At 36.6% G+C, this 27566-nt stretch overlaps 1 protein-coding gene across 5 annotated transcripts in view; it reads right to left on the bottom strand.

The window, feature by feature from the left end:
- The window catches only part of corn (microtubule-binding protein cornetto), a 44542-nt gene that overhangs the window by 15120 nt on the left and 1856 nt on the right, over nucleotides 1–27566 (bottom strand). For 2 of the 5 annotated variants that reach the window (XR_012959459.1, XM_076113753.1), the window contains exon 1: nucleotides 17020–17218. The exons of 1 other annotated variant lie outside the window; for it this stretch is intronic. The gene's annotated coding sequence lies outside the window, so the exon portion shown is untranslated. Of the gene's footprint in view, nucleotides 1–4943; nucleotides 5138–17019; nucleotides 17219–27566 lie in introns of those variants that run through there. 2 more of the 5 variants (XM_076113750.1, XM_076113752.1) reach the window with 2 other exon arrangements.

Raw genomic sequence — 27566 nt, 5'->3', positions numbered from 1 at the left:
TTTATGTAGGAAAAGTTAAAAGACAAGTTTGAAATTCGTGTTTTTATGTTTTAAAATGCAATACATGCGATGAGCGGCCATTTTGAGCTCGTGCAATTGGCACGTCCTTCCGTGTCATAGGTGGACGAGGCAAGGTCGTTACACTGGCTTTGATGTGGCGGACGCGTGATTTGGCAAACTTTTTATATACCATGGAGCCGGAGGCGCCAAATAAAGTGAATCCATCGCCAGAAATATCGATTCCGAAAATTAAGGGTATACATGTAGCAGACAAATTAATAAATCAGTAAAGAAATAAGAAATTAAGGAAACGTATTCGTTTAAGGATACATTATTTTTGGTTCTTTAATAAAAAATCATATTAAATGCACTTTAAAGGTAATGATTTATACTTGGGTTCGTTCAAGTAAAAGTAAGAAGCATCTGAAAATAGTTGCTAAAATGATAATAGCTTTCGGAAGCCCTGTCAGCTTTACTGACAGTTCATTTTATTAACGGTGGCTGTTGGCACGCATAAAATTATTATGTCGGCCATAACAGGACTCAGGGCTTGGTCGTCGACCGTCCCTTAGGGCAAGGCACGTACAGCTGGCCCAACTATCTTTCAACGGCATAACAAACCGTGCATATAATCATTTTATGTGCATTTTACGATGCCCAGACGTAAATGTAATTTAATACACTCCGTGAACTAGATTGATTAAATGCAATTATGAAACAAGTTCATAATAGGCATACTTATGTGTGTTATCGTGTAACAAAATGTTATATGCATACTTTCTATTATGTGACAGCTGTTCAGCGGTCAGAGCCTTCAGGCAAATTGAACAGCTCCAAAACCTCACAATAGAGAGAAAGTAAGAAATGTTCAAACTAATATAACACCGGTCGGTTATAGATGCATTACGATAAAAATAACTTAACCTGCTCCACCTCCAGGCAATATAAGTTAGCTCTCAGATTTATTCATAGATATTCTTCAACCTAATTAATGAGGTGGCCAGCCCAGCATTTATCTATTAAGTGAAACAGTTCTTAACATTATTCATTTCGCTCATAGATGTCCTACTCAATAACCATTCCTTTAATAGCTTTATCGAGTTCCGGAATAATAATCAGCTGAATAGCAAGTGTACAAAAAGATATAGAGTCATGGTTTACAAGCATTGGGAGTCAGTACGACAAAAGGTCGATTGTCGCAACCCTTTGCCATTAGCGGATCAGACAGGGCGCGACCGGATGCCGAGGCACGGTGCTCGATGCAGACGGCCTAGGCGACTATTACACGAACAAATAACTGAATTAATGGTGAATTTTATACTTGTAAAAAGCTGAACGGCTGCATTTTTTTACATTTTGAAGGGATGTTTTAAATATTGTTGATGTTTATCTTAAGTACCGGTTATTATGCCATCGAAATATGCACGGATCGATATTTTTTATTATAGTATCTAATGAAAAGCTCAGTCCAAATTAAACCTGGATGTCTATTGAAATTATACAAGTACTTGTGGACCCCGGAAGGGTTAATATAATAAAGGGTTAATATCCTTAGTTATAGCCTTTTTTTATTATGTTGTTCCATAATATATTATCTTCTAGACATCATAATGCACTTACCAATTCGTCAAATCAATTGCACAATATACCGATACCTTCGTAATCAACTTATTTAGTCATAAAGCTAAGTGTTAGTTTATCAACACTACACGTTAAAGTGTAAGTAAATGTTGAAAGTCCGTGAGCAACGTTGAAGTAGCGTGACATTAAACCTATTAGTTAGAATAGGGAAATGAGAATACGCTAAGAGAATGAAACGCTACGGTCGCCGGTTGGCTGAAATTATGACCACTTGAAAGGTCTCCCCTGTTCTACTCAACCGATTAAATAAAACTTATTGCGAAATTAAAGACTATGCTTTTAAATGAGAAAAGCGCTATCATAACACTTGAAGTAATTTTCAACTAATGAGTGAATTTTATGTGTTAGAGAAGTCGAAGAGATGTAGACCGTATTCAAAAAGGACACATGTGCTATGTCTTTTAAATGTGAGATGTGGCCTTTTAAAAATTGCATATTCATTATGTATACCAATACCTATAACAGAAATGTTTTCTACAAATATTAATCCTTCACGTGTCTCTCCATAAGACTCATTTAAGTATTTATTGGTTTGATATCAGTTTCGATAAAAATTGTTGAGATTAGATATCTTATTAATAGATTCACGTATTATAATGAATAGACTTGGTATGAATATTTATCGTTAAGTGTTATATTATACGTGTTTTGATACTGTTGCAAATAAAATAATTAATGCTGAGTTTTAAGATTTTATGAGGCCGTGTAAGTGCGTTAATATCGCTTGAAAGCAAAATTTTGCTTCTCATTCTTTCACGGTTAAACAGATTCAAGGGCTTAACTGACAAGTACCCACTTCACCTCCGAGCTTGGAGTGGAATAAAGCTGAATAACGCAGCACACCTGTTCTCCAAAAAGCGCACGATTAAACTATAAATAGTTTATCCGAGTAGTTTTCTACCCGTTTATTTCACAATTTTGGATTCAATTTCCAAAGAGAAAAAGGAGGAAGAATTTAAATGGCCGTTGCTATACATCTTCCTGATTTAAGCAGACATCTTTCGCTTGCGACATCCGAGCCAAGTGACAGTTTGATGTATTCGTACTCGCTATACGACAATAAAACAGGCTCACTGCCGTACTTCCAAACCTCAATCGTTTTTACACACGAACGTAGAAATTGCGAATTGCCTAGTGACAATTGTTCCATATAATTTGGCGGTCCGCCCCTGTGTACCGCCAAGCCCCTGTTACTTCCCTGAAATACGGCCCGTGTCATTATAACGACCCCTATAACATTATTAGTTGTTAGATACGACCCTCATAAATATTGATACATTACATTATTGTAAATATCAAGATGTGGCCAATGTGATTTAATAAAATGAAATAGAATTCATTAAAGATGACATTTAATTAATGGAATCTGAGAAAAAACGTAAATAAAATGATAAAATATGATGAATAAATTAGAATGAGAGATGTAAAGTTGAATGTCTTAATGTTTGTCTGTGTCATTTGAACGTTTCAGAGGGCATGTGAGCTTTAATTAAGCGTATATAATGGACTTTCAATGAATCACGGTGTCTGTCGACGGGGAGGCGACAGAAAAACGAGCAATCCCGCCGACTCTATCAGACGATGTTAATCTAGAGATAAACAAAAATAATTGCATTTATTGAAACGATGGATTTATTCGTACGATTGAATTAACTTTGTAGAATGACCTCTCTCAATAAATAAATGGAAAACATAAAGATAATTGTTTATGGGGAATCACGCGATACTGACGTAAATATAAACCTTGACAACATTATTCCTTTAAAGTTACGTCTTTCTTAATGTATACTTCTCTCATAAAATATCTTATTAAAAATGAAAGAGGCAATTTATCTAGCGAAATAATAACTCTAGATATTTGCTTAGTACTTTTATTTCAGGGAATAAAACTTAACGAGAATATAGTGCAACAAACGTCGATAAAGCTCAAAGAAATACAAGAGCCATGCGAATCGCGCTTAACCATAAAGAAAGTAAACGATTGCATAAAGTGTAAGACAAGGTGAAGGCTAAATCGGTGAAATGGCGTGTCGAGCTCAAATATTTGCTTATTTGCAATACACAAACATTGGTGGCGGGGACTGTTGTCATAGCCAACATAACCAACGTTTTTATTATTCCTATAAACAGCCACCCCACATTGGCCACCCTCGCTCTTGGACTACACACTACGAATGCTAAATTACTTACATTGATTTTTGGGAAAAGACTCGTTTTTGGGGAAGTCCTACGAAAAATTGCATGCTAACCACATTGCTTGGTTCATAACTTATAACTAGAGGATTTGCGGGTGTAGTCTTGCAAACTTTTAATTCCAGTGTAAGAGACGCCTTTAAAAAAATATTAATCGACTAATGCCCTTTACTTGCTTGTATAACGAGAAAAGCTATTTACTCTGGCCAAATGCCAAGCAAAAAATATTAATGTCTTTTTATTCAATTACGTTGAAACAGTGTGTGTGCAACAAAATGGTATTTATGTTAATCACATGTCGATTTTAAGCGAGTGCCGCAATCCGGGTGGCTTGCGGACTAAATTTCAAAAGCTTAAACCACATGTATCTTGTTTGAGTTGGTTTTAAGTAGTTTAAACTGATTATTTCAGGCACAATGTGATTGTGTCATCACAATGCACTGATAAAATCTATATTCAACGATTATATTAAATGAAATATAATTGTGTATTTATTTAAAGTTTTGTTTGTTGTTATTATTGTTCCCACGATTTTGAAAAGAAGCTTCAAGTTTATAAACTTATCATCGTTGTGTGTAAACAACATGTAATCGGTGCACTAAAGCTTGAATATTTACATTAGCGTCGGATAATAACATGCCTGTTACAAAAATAAAGATTTTATGAATAAAAATAAACTGCCATTGACATGTAAAACACCCATATTTAAATTATGTATGTTCTGTAAATACTGGTATTATAGCAGCACTCAGGTAGATTGTATCAGGTGTTTAAACATGTTAGTGTCCAAAACATATTTATTATTAAAATACTTTACTTAAGTTGCAAGCCGAAACTTATAAAATGACCTTGAAATGGCTTCATATGAACATGTATTCATATTAAATTTGATAAACGTTATATTTTATCTGATAACATTATATTCGATAGCGTGTTGTACTTAATTGTTATTGCTCTACAAACACAAATATGTGGCTGCCCAACTTTTACAAACTGTTATTAATGAACTTAATTAAATAACTAATCGACTATATTATAACTAAGGTTTGTATTTTGAGGAATAAAAAAAATAAGTAAACAAAAGCTTAGTAAAGTTAAGTTGGAATTACCTGAAAGTTTATAGAACAGAAGCGGCGAAGTCAAGACTATTGACAACCCAACGAAGTAAAACTCAAACAGTTCCGAACCAAACAAACAAGTGCACAATTGTTCACAGTCAAGTTTCAAGTAGTAAACTGAAGTAAGTTGGAAGGAATATCTTTATCGTAAGCACGTCAATATCCGAGACGGGCGCGGATGAAACTACCAAATAAACGGCGAGCGATGCCGACGACCGGAGGGGCGCGGCGCGGCACCGGCGCGTCACCATGTGGAGCCGATGTTAAAAACCCAACAATACACATGTGCCTTTCTCTATCACCATTTTTAAACAAGCAGAATGCAGTCTTAACATGGCAAGATTATAATTGCACGCCTCACACATGATTATTAGCCCGCAGCTGTGGACTTTCAATACAAATAAAAACAAGTCGCATCAAGATAGCTAGGAATGACGAAGTAGACGAGACTTGATTCGTTATGAGTTCATTGTGTATAAAACTGCAACTAGAAAGAAACTTTGAGAGATCCATTAACCAGACGACTAAACGTCGAGACGAAGATTAAGCGAAAAACGTTGCCAAAAGCGCTTGAAGAAGTATTTGTAACTTTGTGAATACTGATGGGTCGTTTTTCAAAGTTGAGATCTCTATCTCAAGCGAGTCGCTGGGCTCCAACCTTGTTCATATTGTTACATAAAGAAGTAATTCTATTCAATGCATAATGATCTTAAATTGGCAATCCGTTGTGCTCGGACGATTCAATTGCGTGCAATACAATAAGCAAGGATTGATCGGACGCGCAGAACCATGTGGCATGAACGATCTATGCAGATGCAATAACAGACTTACCGGTACAGTGATTTTCATGTAATACTACACGGAAACCACCTTTATTTATATACTTATATATATTACTAAGATAACCCGGAGTAATTACACAAAGGTAAGCCTTTGCATAAACTAAAGCAAAATGAAAAAATCTAAGAATATTAAGGAACAATTACAGTTCCCGCACGACATTTTTACTTTATAAATAGCCGTACCTTATTAATTACTCAAAGGCGTGGCTTTACCCTTTATTACAAACCTTACGGTTCATTGGATACAGCGAACGCACGTCGTGTTATAAAATAAACATCATTTACCAAGAAAGTAAGCCGTCAATTTGTGCTTGCACATAAAAACAAAAGCATTATGCTAAATAAATGGCTCAGCCGTGGGAATAAGACTTACTTATAAATGAGAATATGCTTAACAGTGGACCGTTTGAACGTCTAAATATGCTTAAGAGACTTAGAAAGTTAGATATTTTCATTAATGTGTGAAACTAACTTGTCTTTGTTTGATAACTTCAAAACAGTAGCCACGCTTCATATTGCTACTGTTAATTAACAAAGTTAATCAATTCTGAACAGTAACCCTGTTAGCGACATAAAATCAATGTTTAAAACCAGTCCATTAAGTTGTTCAGACGGCAATATCCTGTCCAGTAGAACCTACGCAAATACGTTCACCGGTAATTTCATTTTCCTTGCCTATCAACACTATCAAGGGCTCGGTATGACACGATTGAATTTGGATCCGCTAGCGCTTTGAGCTTATTGATCTCGTTAATGAGCGGGAAATCAAGCCGCCGGTGAGGCAGCTGTTACTTCGAAATCAATCGCAAACAGCTTTCCAATGATTGCAATGATTGAAAAATTATAACAATTTCACAAACATTTTGTATTGACGTAACAACATAAACCTGAACAGAGATTTAAAAATTTAAAAACCTCATAAAGGCCTTAATGGATCAAATACGTAACTGCTTGCGACCAAGAAATTCTGTGTACGCCACTTAATGCAGTTTCATTGGCAATTTTATTGACAATCTGGGTCACAGCGTTTACACGAGACTATTTATCAAAGCAGATAATTTTCCTTTGAACTCTTGGAGTGATCGATGCCCTTGACCGGTGTATGCAGCCATATGGTGTATGTATGCGCTTTGAATCTCGACTGGTGAGACCGGTGCCGTAGATGGTAGCCCGTGATCATCCAGTACGACCTTGCTTACACGTGAAGTGTTAAACCGGACTGGGAATAAGGTCAGGTGTCGCTGAGACTTATTTTAGAATGCAATCAAAAACGGTACTGATGAAGTGGTAGTTAGTGGTTAAAGTTTTTAATTTATTCTAGCTTTGAAGAGAACATTTTCCAATTAGGTGAGTATTATTACGTGCTATTATTCAAGTGTTGAATGAAGGCTACGTATTTTGGTGACGGTATTGTATAGCGATTGCTATTGTATTGCCATTTTTGTAAACAGAAATATCATCGCTTAGCTCAGAACCTTTCAACGTCTAAGTGATGACTCGCTATTTCTACGGCAGCTGCCTATTGGAAATAATGCCATGAAAAACTGGCCTATTCAATGGAAAAGTGCAGTTGCACACTAACATTCTCGTATATGTCGTAAGACGAGCATTTGATAACTGTTATTACAAAAGCTAATTAAGTGCCGCACCTTACATAACGGTGAACATCTGTGTTAATAGAACGTTTTGTATATTAAATACAGCGCATTCTATACTAACTTGGTGCGCTAAGTATAATGCTATAATAAGCATCTTCAAAATAATCCACTCATATAAGATAAACCTTGTTTATAAATCCCAGAATTAGTATTTTCTCTGAAAGGTGAAAAGCGCGGAACTACGGGAGTTCATTCTTCACACACCCAATAAAACTTTATAGACAAGCCAGGTAGATGGTTTTCTCCGATTTTCTTTATAGCTAAAGCAAGTAATCAATAACAATTTCTAATTCGCATATAAGCACGAATATTTACGTTTGTATCTGCTTTGGGGTCTCAACCTCTGGCTCGGCTGTCCGACAGTCGTGCTGAGTTATAACTGCATCAACCGTATATCTTACAATTATAATTAATAAGTATATGACCCTAATAGGCTTGGCCACAAGAACGCATTGACCTTTATTGAACAATTTATTGCGAATGTTCTCTACATTAATTTCATATTTTTACGTCTTTATTAAAACCTTAAGCGCATCGTTGTTAAGTAATGCTTTTCGAAACAGTTCATAATTATCGGATTATAAGATTGAATTGGATGTTTTAAAAACAACTTAGATGTAGTACAGGAAGAGAAAGATCTCTGAGGTTATTAAACAGCAGATATATTCGTAGCAAAAAACCAGCATCCTATAATAAAAATTATTATATCACTTAGTTATAGTATTAATTAGCAGTGAGTCATTGGTATTCATGCAAGCGGAACGCGTGCGTCGCTTCGCATGGACTCGATACGGGCTCCATCAGACATCGGTCCAGTTGTACCGACACTGCATCCGTGTCATTGTGTGTAGTGACCTGATCGAAGCTTCTGCAATCAGATCCTCGGCGCAAGCCTGCGGAACGATCGCGCCACGGGTATCGGGTTCGATTCACTTCATTGTACCTACTATTACATTGTTGGTCACTTCACACGGGAATTCCATGGTAGCGGAGATAAAGGAAAATTACACGTACTTCCAATTTTGTGCCAGTAACGGTATTTGTACGTTTGCGTGTTGATCAGACTGCTGCTATTCAATGGATCATATTATTATTATTGTTTCAACTATATAGCTTGTCTATCTACAACACAGGCGAGAATTATTGACTTTTTCTTGAAGAATTCACTAAGCAGATAAATAGGTAGGTACTAAACGTTTCTTCAGTCTAAAAATATGGAATACTAGCTGACCCGCGCAACTTCGCTTGCGTCACATAAGAGAGAATGGGTCAGAATTTTCCGTGTTTTTGTAACACTTTTTACTGTTACCTACTCTGCTCCTATTGGTCGTAGCGTGATGATATAAAATATGCTTTTTTTCACGAAAAATATTCTCAAAATTATTTATATCTCTTAGTATAACGAAGTCGCGCTTAGGCATATCCGTCATTAAAAAAGTTGCCATGGCAACGGAATTTTGTTAATTCAATGTCATTATAATATTGATTTTTCGCGACTTCGTTGAATTTTCAGAATTTTCCCGGGAAATGCGTCATTTTCCCGGGGTAAAAAGTAGCCTATGTCCTTTCTCGGGTATCAAAATATCTCCATACCAAATTTCATGCAAATTGGTTCAGTAGCTTAGACGTGATTGAGTAGCAGACAGACAGACAGACAGACAGACAGACAGAGTTACTTTCGCATTTATAATATTAGTATGGATATACTAATGAAGTTAGTAGCCAATGGTTCCATATTTTTTAACGGCCGACCTTAATAACATCTAACATATTCTAAGGACAAATTGCGGGCTTAACATTCTACTTATGTATGTCCGACCTTAAATGTCAAAGACAGATGGAATGAGCCCTTTCTTGTATTGAACAAAAAGATGGTTAATTAAGGCCAACAATGGTTACATAAGCAACCCTTTTGTGAGGCGCTGAGTAACCTCGAGTGCTCTCCACGACGTCAGAATACTTGCGAAGAAGCCTCTCGCCTGCGACTTTGTATTTTATATAAACAACAACTCGTGTTAATACTATAACCATTATGGAATACGATAAAACTTTAGTACCTATTACGTATAATTTCTATAAACTCAAAGGTTCGACTTTGAAACTACGTAAACCAAGGTCTCGCCCCTTCTGAAATATTCCGTCCGGAAAAATTTGCGCGTTCATTAAAAATAATATTTTTACTTATCCGAATAAATTGCGTTCTTAACAAGTCGTTGTGACATAGATGTGTTATAGTAATAACACCAACTCTATAATTAACATAGGTAATCGTATAGAAGAATTCTAAGAAGGAGGACAAGCAACGTAATTCCAAAAGCCAAATATTTAACGAAGTTATTTCGAAGGATCAGACAATGTTCAAATTATCTGAAAGCTTTCTGTATCCCCACAAATTTCTGTACAAATTGTTGTTTTCTAAGCAAAACAAAACATCTAAAAGGAGTAAAGTTTACAGGAGCGGTGTCTAATTATATCTCTCGTTCCCGTCGCGTGTTTAGCGTTCCGATCCTGAAGACAAACCACTTGCCACTATGTTAAAATATCTATGAAACGTCTGCACGATGCAAATGAGAGAACTCCACTATAATTACACTAATTGGGAATGTTAAAAACTCCGCAGTGCCGACTAAAGTTCTATACCAACTCCAGTATTTAATTTGGAATTCAGGTCCTAACTTCGTACCTTTTAAAGTCTAACTTCGTTCTGATGTAGAGTATGAAATAATAATAGCTTCAGAATAGCGTTGAAACAGTCAATTGAGAAAGATTGTTTGCTGCGCTCTTCCCAGGCAGCGGCGCATAGCGATCTATCATTACTTGTGCAGTACTGCGATTTAACACACAATGCTCTATTACTGCACGAACAGTAAAGCGAAATAACCACACATTTGTAGTTATCGTCGAGATTTGGACACCATAAGAGGAAAAGCGCTACAAATATGTACACTCGCGTTTGACGAATTTGCTTAAATAAGGACAGCATAGGCCAAACAAATTGCTTTAACGATCGCAGACTTGGCGCTGTCACTATGTTTTAGTAGGACAAACAAATACGGGAACTAATAAAATATGAATATTACGGGACGTCGGATACGAGGATTTTGGTTCAGCCGATATTTCATTTCGACATGTTTGGATTGGACTTTAAAAAAGTCCATGTTCAAACATGTTGAAGGCGGCCGCATTTCCGCATGCCGCTCTATATTGAAAAGCGTCGTGTTATAAGATGATTTACAACTGGCTTTAACATTTCAACTAGCCATTTGCCTTAAAGTTAAATGAGCGTTATATATTAGAGCCGGGCATGAAAGTCAAGCCGCTCTGAATATGGAACTGCGATAGCCGCTCTACCAACGAAGTAAATAAATTAATTTGCCACTATGTTGATAGAGTACAAAGCATAATAAGTAATTTATTATAACCGACACGGTAATAACTCATAACAAAACCCCGCGCAACATTGCCAGGGGCAAATCGATAACAACACGATTTAGTAAATCGTCTATTACAAGAGCAATAGGTAGAGCGTTTGATATTTAAAGTGGTGATTGGTTCATTGTGAATAGATAGTTTGGTGAAGTTGCTCAGTAATGGGATAATGGGTGTTGACCACGGCGGTCGGGTGAAGGCCGGTCTCCCGGCGAGGACGTAAATACACTCGGTGCGATACATCTAACGTATGATTCGCTAAACAACCGACTTCCGTCGGCGAACCAGCCGGCAACGCCACCATTGGGAGTTTATCTCACTGTGAGCGTAAAGCGAGAAGTTCTGGGCAAATCCGATTATATTCATTACTGTCCACTATTAGTGTATTACATGACTAGCCAGCCTGTTGCGTTAAGATGACCTGCCTTGTAACTTAATTAGCCACAACATAACTACTGTATTCTTTCTGACTATATCCTTCCTATAAGGACAATTATCAAGAAGTCAATTCGTAAGCGAAATCCGATTGAAGACTCTGAGTGGCTTGTCCGACAGTACAAGGTTAGAACACAAAATATAGAGAGTTAGAGCCTAGACATAATAATGATGATAAAAGTGGATGTCCGCTCGTACCCCCGCTGTCAGTGGCACAAATTCTCAGTCGACCACACGCGAACGACTGTTCATTACAAACGCTTAGCAGATATTACACGTAAAGAGAGCGTAGACACAGGCGTAGATCGCCACGTGCAAATGCAATTGTTTACTATCAGATTTGTTATGTATGGCTTGAGATTGCTATGTTCCGACTACAGTACTATGTTGACTACATAATCCTATTTAAGTCCACTAGTTGCTTTTCAAGACGAAACTGGTGCAGACCAAATTTGGTTTAGTAATTTAGGAGGAAGCTAAAGTGTTTTAGATTTGCTGTAAGTGACCGAGAACTGTTTTGAAAGGGTACCAAACGCGATGAAAATAAGGATAACGATATCGTTCTATTTTCCCTACTTATTGCTATATTATGTTCGTTATTTTAGTACTAAATGCTTAAAATATTTTCAACTGTAATCAATCGCAAATGACGTTAAACAAAGTCACGTGCAATAAAATGCTACAATAACAGGAAAGTCGAATACTTGCTATTATTGTTTATAAATTAATTTTATATTACGTCATATTATGTATAAGTTAGGCATGTTATAATTAGTAATGAAGAACTCCCTGCTTTTATACATAATTATAGATTTATTACAAACAAAACCGACACACAGCATGATTATTTATCTATTTTTAGGTTTTACACGATCAAGAACAAGTAGAGGTAATGATTTGGACAATTGTATTATAAACAAAAAGTATTTTTTATATCAAATACTTTATCTGTACTCGGACAAGATAACCTAGAATTTAATTAATATCACATAACCATGATTAGGGTTGTTGAATCCCGCCAAACACTTTCCTAATTAACTCTACACGGCGGCATAGTATAATTCACGATGACCCTGTTTGATTGCGGGTATAAGGGGAAAACTCATTAACAAACTGGTCAATATTTTTATTAAATTTTACCTCATACTAATCTAAAACAGCCAGCCACCGTTGTAAACTGTTTTATGTTTATTAAACTTTTTATTTACAGTCAGGCTGGCTTGAACATTTTGAAGATGACTCTTGTAGCAGTAGGTAGGTATTAAACGTGTCGATTTATTATCTTTTTTGTAAGATAAAATAGCTCTCTATTCAATCCTGGAGGTACTTGACCTTGCCAATAACAGAATACGGTTAGTCAAACTTTTTATATTGCAATGAAGATGACAGCCGAAGCTGTAAATTGCTATAGTAGGTATATTTATTTCAATTTACATTCAACTTTCGCGATAATTACTAGACTTGCAGATGATTATAAACTTGCTCATGCTCAATGCTCATGTATTTGTCAAGAACATAATAATGGGCATATCCAGCGTTTGTCCATTCCATGAAATATATAGAGTGTAAAATATGTCTCGGATATATAAATAAATGGGGAATTTCTCAACAATAAATTAATGTGCCACATATTGCATCAGAATTTTCTAATAAACTTGTTCGAATGGATTGCGAAACGGATGAATTCTACCGGAGCACGTTACAAAGAATATAACTCAATTAAAAGAATATAATGAAGTGATTGTAGAAAGAGGCACGCGACGTTAAAAGCGTAATAACGTATCATCGGAATAGCAGTATATATTCATAAGTAATTATCGGAACTATTTGTCGATTAGCCGCTACGATAAACACAATAAGTAATACACATGGGAAGAAAAAACCCATTTCATGGCACCAAAATAGATGGCCGGCAGCTGTGTCAAGAGCACGTGTTTTTTGTAAACAGGGCACAGCACACGTGTGACCCTAGATAAAACATTGACGAGAAAACCGGAGGTCGAACCTTTTGTATACCAACCGGTATATAAAATATTTTATTGGGAGTCAACTTTTCCCGCAGTGGAATTTAGGTGGGAAAAGTTATGCGAACAATGGACACTGAAATTGTTTGTATCAACTGTTTTAATCACTTTATGTGAGAGTGGATACCTCCGAGTTTAAAACAATATTTTCACAAGGTATGTTTTCAAAATACATAAAGAAGCCAACAACTCAATTTAGGGAAATAAAAGTAAAGTTGTTAGTCAGAACTATCATCGCTGCGATAACGGTGACAGATGTCCACATAATCGTAGAATTAACACCTTCATGTTCTCTACATGGCACACTTCCAAAAATAAACCACGACAACTTTGATTAATCATGTAGATCGATGATCTGTGCAGTAGTCGTTTATCCTCAAGTCGAATACATCATGCCATCTCTCCACAGGAAGTGGGGAGCGCGATCTATTCCAAGCTGTAAACAGCTCTCATTTATAAAGCCCTAGAGCTAACTACATACAAGGTCTTATGTAGGTTTACTTAACAAAACCCTGTTCCAGAAACGAATGCTCTCCACGAGACAAGGAGAAATATGGTTCCATTTATTGTGCTTAACATAGCAAATTGTCTGTGATATCACGCTCAATTTGTACGACAAGTTTTTGACTAATTTCTTGTATACGATATATAATAACATCGAGATCAAAGAAGTTTTATTTTAGGAGTCTCTAATTTATGAATGAATACTATGATACTATTGTAACCGTTCAAACGACAATGATGTAACAGTTCTAAGACTATTAATTCCCAAAATAGTATATCTGTGAAGTGAATCACTATCCGACTGTTCAAATATGGTGCTGGAGTGTCGTTTATGGCAAGGACTCTTCCTCCAAGTTCGTTGCTCCTTTGTTTTGCATTGTATTGCGACCACGTCTGCATATTGATCAGTCACTAGCTTATTCTTTTTCCTTTCTGTAGGGCACTGGCAATTGCAGCTTGCACTATACCGCAGTTGAGTTATGTAATTGTTTTTCATACTCTGAATAATCCAGCAATCATAAGGCTTGAGTACCGCTATTTATACTGACCAAGCATCCGGATGCTCTACGATAAAGACATTTATGCTATCTGAATACATATTTTAGGTACAGAGCCTATTTACTCTAAATTGCCACTTTAGCTCGTTAAACGTTACATCACCACAACGATCACCGCGATTGGCGGTTACGAGGACTGCATACAATGGAGGCGTCGAAGGTGCAAAATACTAGACATCCGGGAAAGTGTAGCCGACGGGGAAACGATTCAATCGGGCAGCCGCAAACGTCTTTATCACTCACATTATATCGCAACGAGGTAAAAAACAAAAACACAATTGATAATAGCCAATTTAGAACGGCGACGTGGTTCATTTAACGTGCACGTTCGAAGCCTAAAATATACGTGTGTGTGTTTATAGAGCGAAGCAACCAAGCGTGCCACTAAATACAAACTAATAGACTCATAAATATCAGCCATGAATAACGGACCTGTTCCTTTGTCACGGCATAAAGGTTACCTAAAATGGATCCTCCCATGAGAATCAACACAAAAGGTCGTGTAACAATGACCTATATTGAGGTAAGAACTTTTCGCAATGAACTTCCACAGTGGCGACAATCTGACGCTGTTGACATTGCCTTAGCGTTATACAAATGTGGTGTAATATGTCATGTAAATACACGATTCCATACACTAACGTATAATCAACCCAAAAAAAGGTTTATCCATAAAACACACGGATACCGCGCAAGTAAACATGCCCAATGTTTGGCCGTAAACCGCTAACTAACGTTTTACGATCTGGCTTCTACTGCTAGACGATAAACACGCCCGTGCGTCTGGAAACATGATGCACAGAAATACTCGCAAACAAATAAACGTTCACAGAAAACTCACGGATCAGACTCTCTACTTTCTATTCGATATCAAAATTTGATATTGTAAAAATAAAAGGCTTTGCCTGACATCATTGCGAATTGGCAACAGTCCAGTGCACGATGCAAGTAGTAGACCGATAAACTATTAATCAGACGAGTTCGAGTGGATGATGTATACTATCACTGCTATGTAGAGTTAGAAAATATGAAATATAGACAACATTCATTCTAATGAATATTGCAACGACTTTCCACAGACAAAGTTCAGACAATGAGCCAGACGTACAAAAGAATAATGGAATAACGAATAACTTATTTATTATGCAGGTCTAAATCATTTATTATCAGACTTGTCTAATGGTAGAAGAAACATAAACCTATTTAACTAGAACAAAACATTATTGTGTGATTGATTGAGTGTTTTCAAAAGAAGATAGCTAGCGGGATCTAAAATAAAAAACGCATTGTTAGACTTACTTTTTGAGCTATCTAGAATACAAATGGCGTCGTGGTATTTAAAAACATGGCATTGAACGGAGAGTGGATGTTGACGCCTCAAAAAGCGTGGAACAAGCCTCAGACTCTCTGGCGACGAGCGACGGTTGTGTACGGTAGTCAGCGACACCACTTCAATGGAAAATAGGCCACCACGAACCGCGAGAACACTTCGCTACAGGAAATTGTGAGGAAAAAGCTCGGAAATATACTATGTTAATAGATGTGGAATTTTGTCGTCCGACTATGTTATGATGTATTACTTGCCGTATAATTCACCTCCACAAGTAAAGTTAACGAACCGTGCCGCTCAGACTATGCTGATTTATTATTAACTTTGGAAGTTTAACAATACATCACTTGGACAACAAAAAACTATTGTAACTAAATCTAGACTCACTGGAGACAAAAAAAAACTGTCGTCATCGCTCAACATGTTAACCAGTCAATAGCGTCTAGCTATTTGTTGAACAAGACGATAATCATATTGATTTTCTCTTAGCATCATTTCGTTAAGAGCGTTCCGCTTAACTCTATTAGACCATTTTGATTTATCGAGTATCGTTTCATTCGTTAGGAAAACAAATTACTCAGATCTAAGTTCTAATCTAAGCTAAGTCTTCCAAGGTCGTCGCTCTAAAAACGATCTAACGGGTTCGACGCCCGATCGCCAATGTTGAGTTTATTCATTTACGAACTTCTTGCGTACTGTAAAAATAAACAACATCACTCAACGCTATAAAATACCTGAAGATGTGTCTGATTCAAAAGATTTACAAAAACGTTCTCCGATATGCTAAACAAACGGGACCCTTCCTCCTAACTGTTTACAACTTCGGAATTGGATTTTCAGAGGTTCTTTGAATAACAATCAGATTAAGGTACCAGGAGTAAGTAAGTAAGTATATTATTCAAGTATACATGTACTTTATTCGAGACTGTGCCAAGTCATGATCTAATAGAAAATGATTTCTTCATAGATATTAGATAGAGCAATCTAAGATGACTTTAACGTGTAGATCTGCGTGCACGACACTATTGTATAGCAGATGCATGGTTCCATTATGTTTGTAATTATTTACCGATCCGGTTTCGTCAACAAAACACTCACTTTCGAACCGGTCTCAAAACTGGCGCCGAACGTCTACTAGCACCGACGAAATCATAGATATTGCAAACCTTTGTGTGTAAACTAGCAAAAACGCTAATTAAAAGTACGCTTCGGCCAATTTGTTACAAATAAAAAAACGACAGCGGCAACGAGTTCTAAATTGAATGTATATAAATAGATTATAACTTACACGATGTATGGAGAAGGAAGCGGAGTTAAGTCCAAATCCGGTGAGCACTTTATAAAGTCACAAGGGTAGGCTGATCGAGCACTTCAGAGCATGAAGTGAACAGCGGAAAAAACAATAAACATTAGGTTGAAGAAAGAACGACAACGCACGCGTCCTGCTTTGACGCGAGGGTGAACGTGACTGTGACTGCATGCTTGCTCGCGAACTAGCGATGCAACCGAAAGAATTAGACTGCAACTATAACACGGAATCGCTCACGTTTTTTTAGCTTTTTTTAAGATCAACCGTATGTTTAATGTCAGTTGGCAGTACTAAACTGTGATTTATTAACGCTAATACAAAGAAATTGTATTTTGGTTGCCCCAGACTCCAAAACAAACATGAGTTTAAAAACTACTTTCGGATATACGAGTAGTACCTCTTTAGGTTCACTAAAATCTTATGAAGGATTTTAAACGCTGTTTTTACGATTGATGACAATCGAGCATGATAGAACGGTTCACAAATCTTATTGTTACAGAGATATGTACATACTTATAATATACCAATTTGCTAAACAACACAGTAAATCTAATGTAATGGGAACTTTGCCGCATGTTCCGAGGGATAATATGCCTGTAATGTCGTGTTTCAAATCTGTATTATAAGGAATTTAATAAAAGGATGTACAAATTGTACAAGGAGAATATCTTAGGAATTTTGGTCGCAAAATGATGGCGAGACAGCGAAAAGGAGTTAAGCTTGAACCGCTTGAAGCTAATTTTACACGGCCGTATCGAGATAGAACGTCGGTTCGCACCCGTCTGATAAATATTCCCATTTCATGTTGCTTCCACCGTCTACAATATAATGAGTCCAGATTGCTAACAGAAATTTTATCCTCCCGTAACTTTCGCTCAAATAAATTCGCAGTATGACTAATAAACTAGTCCCAAAAATTAAGGGATATAAAAAAAGAATCCAAATTTTTGGGTGATTTTCAACAAGCTGTAACTCCAAGGAAAATGGTCGTACAGAAAAAATAAAAAAAACAAATTGTAGCTCCAAGTGTCTAGTTTTTTGATATGACCATGAAAATTTTTTGTCATGGCCAGGTCTGGAGAAATCCTACGAAAACTACCAAAAAAAAATTTTTCCAAATTTTTTCCCTCCTTAAAAAAGGTCCACGGGCTTCAAAAATTTTTTTTTGATTCTTTCGTTCTTAAGTTCTTTTAGAAAATTTAATCCTCTTTAATTTGCCGTATTCAAAAAGCCTGTACGACGATTTGCCACGGAGTTATCGTCAATCAAAGCAAAAAAGTTATTTTTGACTTTGATATTCAATAACTCCGAAAATAATGATCGTACAGGAAATCAAAGGAGGGTTTTGAAAACTGCACAATATTCTCTATAAGAAAATGTAAACATCTTCTAAGAAATTTTTTTTTTTTTAATTGAAACCTCGGACTGAAAAAAAGACAAAAATTCGCGAAATTAAGGATATTTGGATAACTTGGTATAACTTTGGATAAAATGGATGAACGAAGGATATCGTCGGTAATTTTTCAACCTCAAAGTGTCCTCTAAAATCCCTCAAAAATTCAAAGCGCTGCGATTTTTTTTTCATTGTGCCCCGAAGCTTCAAATTCTTTGTTGTTGCAAAAATCACCATTGTGAGCAATTTTGTGATTTTTATTAATTTTTTTAATAGACAATTTTTTTTCTCTCTAAAATCTTTATTTTTTCGATTAAAAAGCAAATCGCGTGCCTATGCTCACTCCACGACATCGTCGAGCCCGATTGGCTTATGCGCATGACCATCACGATTGGGGTCGTAGACAGTGGACCAGTGTCTTATGGACTGACGAATCTCGATTTTGACTTCATGGCAGCGATAGACGATCTCTCGTTTTGCGATTTGCTTTTTAATCGAAAAAATAAAGATTTTAGAGAGAAAAAAAATTGTCTATTAAAAAAATGAATAATAATCACCAAATTGCTCACAATGGTGATTTTTGCAACAACAAAGAATTTGAAGCTTCGGGGCACAATGAAAAAAAAATCGCAGCGCTTTGAATTTTTGAGGGATTTTAGGGGACACTTTGAGGTTGAAAAATTACCGACGATATCCTTCGTTCATCCATTTTATCCAAAGTTATACCAAGTTATCCAAATATCCTTAATTTCGCGAATTTTTGTCTTTTTTTCAGTCCGAGGTTTCAATTAAAAAAAAAAAATTTTCTTAGAAGATGTTTACATTTTCTTATAGAGAATATTGTGCAGTTTTCAAAACCCTCCTTTGATTTCCTGTACGATCATTATTTTCGGAGTTATTGAATATCAAAGTCAAAAATAACTTTTTTGCTTTGATTGACGATAACTCCGTGGCAAATCGTCGTACAGGCTTTTTGAATACGGCAAATTAAAGAAGATTAAATTTTCTAAAAGAACTTAAGAACGAAAGAATCAAAAAAAAATTTTTGAAGCCCGTGGACCTTTTTTAAGGAGGGAAAAAATTTGGAAAAATTTTTTTTTGGTAGTTTTCGTAGGATTTCTCCAGACCTGGCCATGACAAAAAATTTTCATGGTCATATCAAAAAACTAGACACTTGGAGCTACAATTTGTTTTTTTTATTTTTTCTGTACGACCATTTTCCTTGGAGTTACAGCTTGTTGAAAATCACCCAAAAATTTGGATTCTTTTTTTATATCCCTTAATTTTTGGGACTAGTGTATATAGATCTCAATTAAATAAATTGGCAGCACTTACTCGTAACCGCGCTACAGGAACTGATCGCGTTCTTTTCCAAGCTTGTTCTGGTTTCCTTCCGTACGAACGAAAGTTCCAAACCAGATCTGCCCTGACTTTCATACGACAATGCGATCTTCAATACTTATCAACAGAAACTGTGTTGAAAACCTACATGTGGCCATTAAAACTGGACATGTTTTCGAGCCGTCTGTTAAGCACTTAAAAAACTAATTGCTTCACTGCTACAAGTTTTTTGATTCAATGACGTCAGCGTTAAAAGCATTTCAGCAAGCGATTGCACGCTTTGCTAGTGTAGAAAAAACTTAGGAATGTATCGATGAAATGAGTTTACTTTTTAACGAAAAATCAAAATAAAAATATACAATGAATAAAGATGGTGAGTAAAACAGAGGAACACGTGTCCTCAGACAGGAAATTACTAAGGCGTTAGCGCAAGTAAATAGCCGCATTGTGAGTTTGTGACGAATTCACACCACATTGGATGCAACTTGTTATTATTATAGCATCACAAGTCAGTGTGAACATTCAAGAATTATGGCAACATAATATATTTTCAGAATTCCGTAAAAATAATATGAAATGGAGGAACGAAGAAAAAAGCAAGTCATGAGAAAATGGCAAACATTTGTCACAAACGTCTCGCCTTCAGTTCGTAAGAAAGGCTCGGGAATCGAGATTTAATATTTGAGTGACATTTTCGGGTGGCGCCAGTGGTCGAGTGACCCAGATCTGAGGTCTGCGGCGAGCTGCGGAGCCTGCGTACACCGCATGAGAGGTCAGCGTGTTGCACGCAGCCCAGTCCGTGACACCAAAATAACGCGTAACATGTGTACTGAAACACTGCATGTATTACCTACCTAGCTTGTTCAGTTCTACCACGTAATGTTGTAAATACCACTAGAGTAAGCAATTAATGAACCGTAAAAACACTCAATAATTTACAAGTAACTGATTTCATTATCTTACACATAATGGAATTATTCCCATAGATATTTCTTTTGAAATTACGTGATACATACAAACGGCATAGTGATAATTCTCACGTAGGATAAAAAATCGATATTCCGCTATTATACGCCTTGTTATGCAGCTACCATTGTGCGGGTGAAAGTTCATAATAAAAAGTATCTTGTTCCGCGTATAAATTAATTCACGTGTAACATCTAATTACATAGTGCACAATCTATAATTCCAGTTAAGATAGCATCGGAGTTGCGCGAAATTTTATTAAAATGACTGTGCATTACATCCGTGTGAGTTAATTAAGAATAAACAACAATATAAAAAGCGATTACACTATTAAATTCGAGCTGTACATTGAATTTCTTTAGTCGTAATACAATACTAGCCTATTTGCCTACTTCTTAAGCTTATACTCAAATGATAGTTTCATATTGTGAACGGTGAGTGATCGCTAACTGTATCATTCGGCGGCTTTCACTAGGTGCAATTTGATGCGTAATCAGTAATCAGTGAGTGCAGATTGTGGAGCAATTAGCAGTGCGGATGTGCCTATACTCGTATGTTCGCACATTTTATGGTGTATCTTCCTGCCATCGAGGAAACGCGTTTCGGTTGCGGACTCGCTAACACGATGTGACTACGTATTAATGTCTAAAAAAATACATTAAACTTTACATCCTCTTGAGAATAGATCCCAAAAGGATGAAAGTTTAATTGTTTTAGTAATTTTGGATTGTCTTAATAATATTTATTAGTTCGATTTATATCGTAGAGCTATTTGAATGTTTAGAAAATATATGAGTTTACCGTTCGTGTTCAGCTTTCGGACTGGTTGACACGACTTATCAAAACTTGGTCGTAACTTTACCAATCAGTTGAGTAGTTTATTCAGTGTAACTTTACATCGGGGTAGATAACCAACTTTTGTTATCTCTAGTTCCGACAACTTTATAATGCCACGCGATTCTACACAATTTAGTTGTTCCGTAGTAAGATAGAATTAAACACACTTTATGTCTAAACTTGTCAAGCTACACCCTCGTAGAAACCTGTGAAGAACTTAAGAGCGAAAGTGGTTAGCAATGTAATTGCAGTTTTTCTCACAAACATAAAAACCATAGAGTACTTTCTATAAAATATTTTTCCCATAAAATGTATATTAGATAAAGCGTGCTTTCGAATAAAGTAAATGTATTGAGAAAGTATTGAATTTCATTTTAATATTTTTACAGTTGTAGAGGATAAGTAGATGATTTTTTATGGGCGTTGTCTTGTACAAATTTTTCTTATTCATCTTGTATTACAAAAAGCAATTTTGTGCGACTCATTGTGATAACAAAATTGTCCTGAGGGTTACCTGAATTTTGTTAAGAAATTCCATTATAACCTCAAGGCTAGAAGACATTTCTTGATGTAGTAGGAAATAAAATCCTTAAATTTAACTTACATGACAATAAGCACCTTCGACAAATCGCACCATCGGACGATAATTTATACTGTCAATAAACTTTTTATCACTAAAGCTGATGATTTACACGTCCAAACTGTTTATTTATTGTTATTATCATCACTATTGCAGGATGACTGAAAAATTCATTTCGACATTTTGGAGCAAATACAAATCATATCATTGAACACCGATAGCCTTGAGATAAGGGGATCGCAGAACAGAAATGCGGCATCATTGCGCAACTTTGAGTTCTGCGAGCATTGTTATAGATTGATGAGATCGCAATTGATAACGCCTATTTTTGTTCACAATTTGAATTGTCCTATATACAGCTCACGAATGAATTAGTTTATAGGCCCCAAAAGGGCAAAGGGTTCGCCTAAACTGAGCCGCAAACGACCGTTTGCCGCTTCCTGTATGCGCAGTCAACACTTTACAGCTACCTCCCTCGGGTAGACTTGATTAAATATGAAATAGCACGCAGACATTTTGTCAAGAAACACGACGTCAAAAATTCCCTCTCACATTTCGCCTGTCGTCTTGAGCGGTATAATATTCCAGGAACATCGTAGAAAGTGCATGGAGCAAAAGACAGCTTTGCTAATTATAAACCGAGGCGGACGACGTGCCACACATACCTGCCCCTCCAGCCACCAACAGACAGACAACAAAACATCAACATAGAGATCTATTCACGTCAGATAAACTTTCAAATCGAGCGAGCTGCAAATGATCCATCGATCTTATAACCTCTTAAGGCGATAGATCGTAGGTAGAATGGTTTTAATCAATTGAGTGGAGACTTAAGAGCTATTACATGTAGTAGGTGGCTGGGATATTAAGAGACATAGGCGGTAATTCTAAACTAGGCTTTCATTCGTACCGTTATTTCGAGCGTTGCTCTATTTCTATGAGCTTATAGCGACTATAGACGATTCCCAGACGTCATCGAAACTCAATTACAAAAAATTTGTTCGTTTTAACCACGTAATATGTCGTAAAACATAAACGGTAAGTCTCCATTTTTGCCAATTTTAACAAAATATATCTGGAGTCTGCAGATCCGCTTAAATTACAATTACTAATAGTCATTATATGACATCATTATAAATTGAATCTTGTAAGGCGGACACTAACATAAGTATAATAGACGTTAATGTTTTTGCTTACCATATTAAGCAGAATCTTGTACGACAGATCGGGTTGAATTATTTAGAGATTTTGTCAGCAACTCTCAATTTAAAATATCAAAATAGAGTAATTTTTTTAATAAAACTGACGTAACTTAGATACTTATTATTGGGTTTCCGAAGCAATGGCTTTTAGCACCGTTATACATGGGCTCAACACATCAATCGGTAGTTTTCCTTCTATTCCAGATAGCATTAGTAATTTTACCCTAAATACAATATGATGTATGTGCGTAGATACGTGTTCGACAAAATAATTCATGACGCGGTCCATCCGACGGGATTAATCGGATTTATGCCGACGCATAAAGATATTTACGCGTGCGTGATTTATACGATTGAATGCATCTATATTCAGAAACATCGAAATGCAAGGCTACCACAATTATCAGCACGTCTGCTTCTTTTAACTTTGGCGTTTAAGTTAAACATGCTTCGTGTACGTGATTTGGAAGAAGAGATGTAGTGAACTGAATGTTTTAACGATAACTAAAACATAAACAATTCAAGAGTTCTGCCTGATTGAGGATATCAAAATAGAATTAACTCTAATACGAATTGATCCTACAATTCACAACTTAAAACAGGCTAGTTCAAAACAAAACATAAATCTTTCTGTAGAATCAACGAACGTGACCCATTACAACAATCTATAATGATTGTACGAGTATCGTTTGTTGCATTTAATAAACTTCTACATACAACAATAGCACGTGGAATTGCATTAGAAAATGTAGCGCGCGTGCATTACTTGGGGCGACGACCCTATAAATTTTATGGTCTCTAACAATAAGCCGTAAATTTAGGTCGCGAATGGTGCAACAGTCTGGTGATAGTATACAGGAAAAGGTCCTAGCTTACGCAAGCATTTCACAAGAAGGAAAAAAAATAGAACGATTTGCAAGATCCCAAACTAGAACATTAATCATAAGCTTTTATTCACTGAAACGAAATAAGAACTTTTTTGAAACAATAATAAATTCGATTTGTCATGAACACGCTGATGACTCGGAGACACGAAATGTCTGTGTCGAGACTACGTTCTTTGAAAAGTGACATGCAATGTGAGACCATACTGTTTTGGAGTTCAAGGGCACGGGAAATTGTGCATATCATTCACAATATTTTTAGGGCAACATTATCACTGTGCCCATCTCGATATGAAAAACCACAGTTAAGAACCGGAGACGTTACCAGCTGCTATATTCAAAATACTTTGTACCTTGTTCATTTTGTGGAAAGGTACACTGATAATATCAATATCGTGATTTAAAGTTGAGCTCGTGTAGAAAGTGCGTGTCGTTAAGGCGCCTTTAGGAGTCGAGGTACTTTGTAAACAATCAAGGCTCGCCCACGCCGACAACTGTCTCGAATGAGGCCTAATTTGGAAACAATAGAATGGCAATTTCTAGTCGTAGATATTTTTGCAAAAGGATTGTCCCCTCACTCTTGTGTGTGTTGTAAGTAATAGCTTCAGTGTAATTGTTTCATTCAGTCAGTGCTTTGAACCCGTAGTGTCAGACATAAATTCTCCGTGGACTAGAACGTCCATGACAGGCGACCTCGAATTTGCTGCGCTTCGTCAGTGTAAGCAAACGTGGCGAATGGCGAGAGGTTAAATGGATAAACGTGAATAGCTGACGTAGGCATTGCGTTGTTTCGGAAGACTTTTCTGAAAGCTTGCGTGCGTCGACACATTTTATTATTACTGTTTAATAACACTGTTTAATTTGCCAAATTAAACACCAAATGAATTCAGTGGTTTAAGACACGGACCTACGACCTAAACGTTGTAATGTCATTGCACAATATACGTAATGGCAATTTGAGTGCAGGAGTTAATGTAGCAAATATTTTCGAAGGAGATTGCGTTGCTTGCGCCACGAAGCCGCTGATGGAGCCGCAACGTTCGTCACGTAACATCTAAAGTCGCACCGTCTCTAATGTTCCGTGTAATTGTGACGCGACATCATATACGTACATCATGATTTTTCTTACGACATGTCTTTATTGAACAACGTAGGTGGACGGCCCACAATTGCGGATCAATTACCAAAGTACCGGCGAAAGCAATTTAGTGTTTAGTGTTGATGTTATTGACACAAATAAATCTAAATTGCTAACAGCCCGTTTTACTGTCAGCAAGCTGCCATTAAATTAGCTGCAAAAGCATCAACAGGTGTAACGTTGTTATGCCGGCTGCACAAAACTGTTCCGAAACTGGACTGAACGAAACTTGCTATTGTTTTTAATAATGTATGCAACCTGCTGGCCGGTTTTCAAATACTTAAAAAAAACGACGTGTTTATTAGGCTTTGTCATCATATATTTAGTTAAATGGGGAATACGTTAACGTTTCTATAAAAGGAATGGATGTAATGGAGTCATAAGTTGGCTTTATTGTAACGATAGAGGATATTAATGTGCAAATACGTGTTCACCCGTGAACAATAGAACAGCCTAATGTTATGTTAGGAGCACTAACTGAGCAAAATTTATTATAACATGCCTCGATAAAGGCGTATTTCTACGCCTAAACTTCGAGCCTGAAATGTGTTAGTATGTATTGTTAAAATCGTTATTGTTTACAGAGTAGGTATATACGGCTTAGTATTATTACGGTCTATTTTGAGTAAAAACTAAACGTAGCATCCATACTCGTGACCAGTAGTAGCGAATGTGTAAGCGAAGACGGAAGAAGAAATTATGTGTGACCTTAAGAAGTTATTCTACGAGCTATTCGACCTTAGAAGTTAAAGCCGTACAAACTCAAGTTAACATCATCAAACGTGAACTTTGAAAATACACGTTAAGAAGTTTATGAGTTAGTAATAATCATAAAGCTATCCCATTACAGATTGAGTACAAACAGCGAGGTTTCCTTTTCCGTTAGACTTATGAAAGGAAATAATATCATTTACGAGAAATGTATGATTAAATTGTGTTACATTTCAAGTTGAAAGCAGGATATTGGTTTGGCTTTTTTTGGTATTGGCTTTGGTTGAAGAAACTAATATTTTAGAAATTCCAGGACATTCTTTTCATTTTAACGAGCGATGCTTTGAATCTATTTAAGAAAAGAAAGCAGATGTTCTTTTTATTTCAAAACAATCATGTCTTTGTGCAAACCTCAATCGCAATACTTCAGTATAGGTCGCTTTAAGATTGCGATGACCCCTATTCCGCTTATTGACCTTCATAATATTGCGAGTTGTCGATGACGAGCAACGATGGGAAAACAAAAGAAACGAGTCATGGTTCCACAAGTCGATAATTGTGTTGAGAAAATAACACTTGCTAAATAAGACTTCGAAATCATATTGGGAAAGACCTGAATTCAGTAGATTTTTATAAACTGGAACTACAAAATACGTCCCTAACGTGCCAACTTCGCCACCGTTAAGCATCTTTGACAATATTAGGCGAGCATGATCGATGGATATCGGCGTATACAAACTGGAGGCAACGGAGCTTATAAGACTCTCGCATATAAAGTAACAAGTTTCTCGGCAGTAAATTATAGATTCACTGAAACAGACATAAAAGCTTCTTCAATAAACCTTTAGCACTCGGTGGCTGAACTTACGGAATAAACCATTAAACGCAATATCAGTGCCGTTCGAAGCCATAATCTGAAGATTTATAACGCTCTCGACAAATAGGCTTATTGGCAATGTATCCTAGCCATTACCACGTTTTAACGTGCACATCTCGAGAGCAAAGACTAATAATTAACTGCAACCATCAATGGACGCAGCTCTTCTCGGAACACTCAATAAATCACATTAGTCGTGTGCCCGATGCCCGTACATACGCGTTCCTACGTTACTTTACGATGACGTCCTGGATTGCTAGTTAGTTTTCCCAGAGATGTGAACTGAAATACACCGGGAAGTGAAATAAAATGATTTTATATGTTACTTGTAATTACGATGTTTATAATACTCGTTATTTGAGTAGTAAAACAAGTTTAATATATAACGAACGGCTCAATTAGCAGCACGGTTTCAGACGATGTCGAGCGTCAGCTTTCAGCGTGACCGTTATGAACGAAATACGTTACAATGCCGCCGAAAATAATCGCGTTGCGTCACATCACTAACTATTGCCCTTAATCACGCACGCCACGCGGAAACCACATACGAATATAGTTTGAAACTTATCATTCCAGCCAGTAGTTTACTTACATTGT

The sequence above is a fragment of the Anticarsia gemmatalis genome, chromosome 4, assembly GCF_050436995.1.
Source record: "Anticarsia gemmatalis isolate Benzon Research Colony breed Stoneville strain chromosome 4, ilAntGemm2 primary, whole genome shotgun sequence".
In the NCBI taxonomy this organism is placed as follows: Eukaryota; Metazoa; Arthropoda; class Insecta; order Lepidoptera; family Erebidae; genus Anticarsia; species Anticarsia gemmatalis.
The sequence above is the reverse complement of the archived record's forward strand: the minus strand, read 5'-3'. Positions and strand labels throughout refer to the sequence as shown.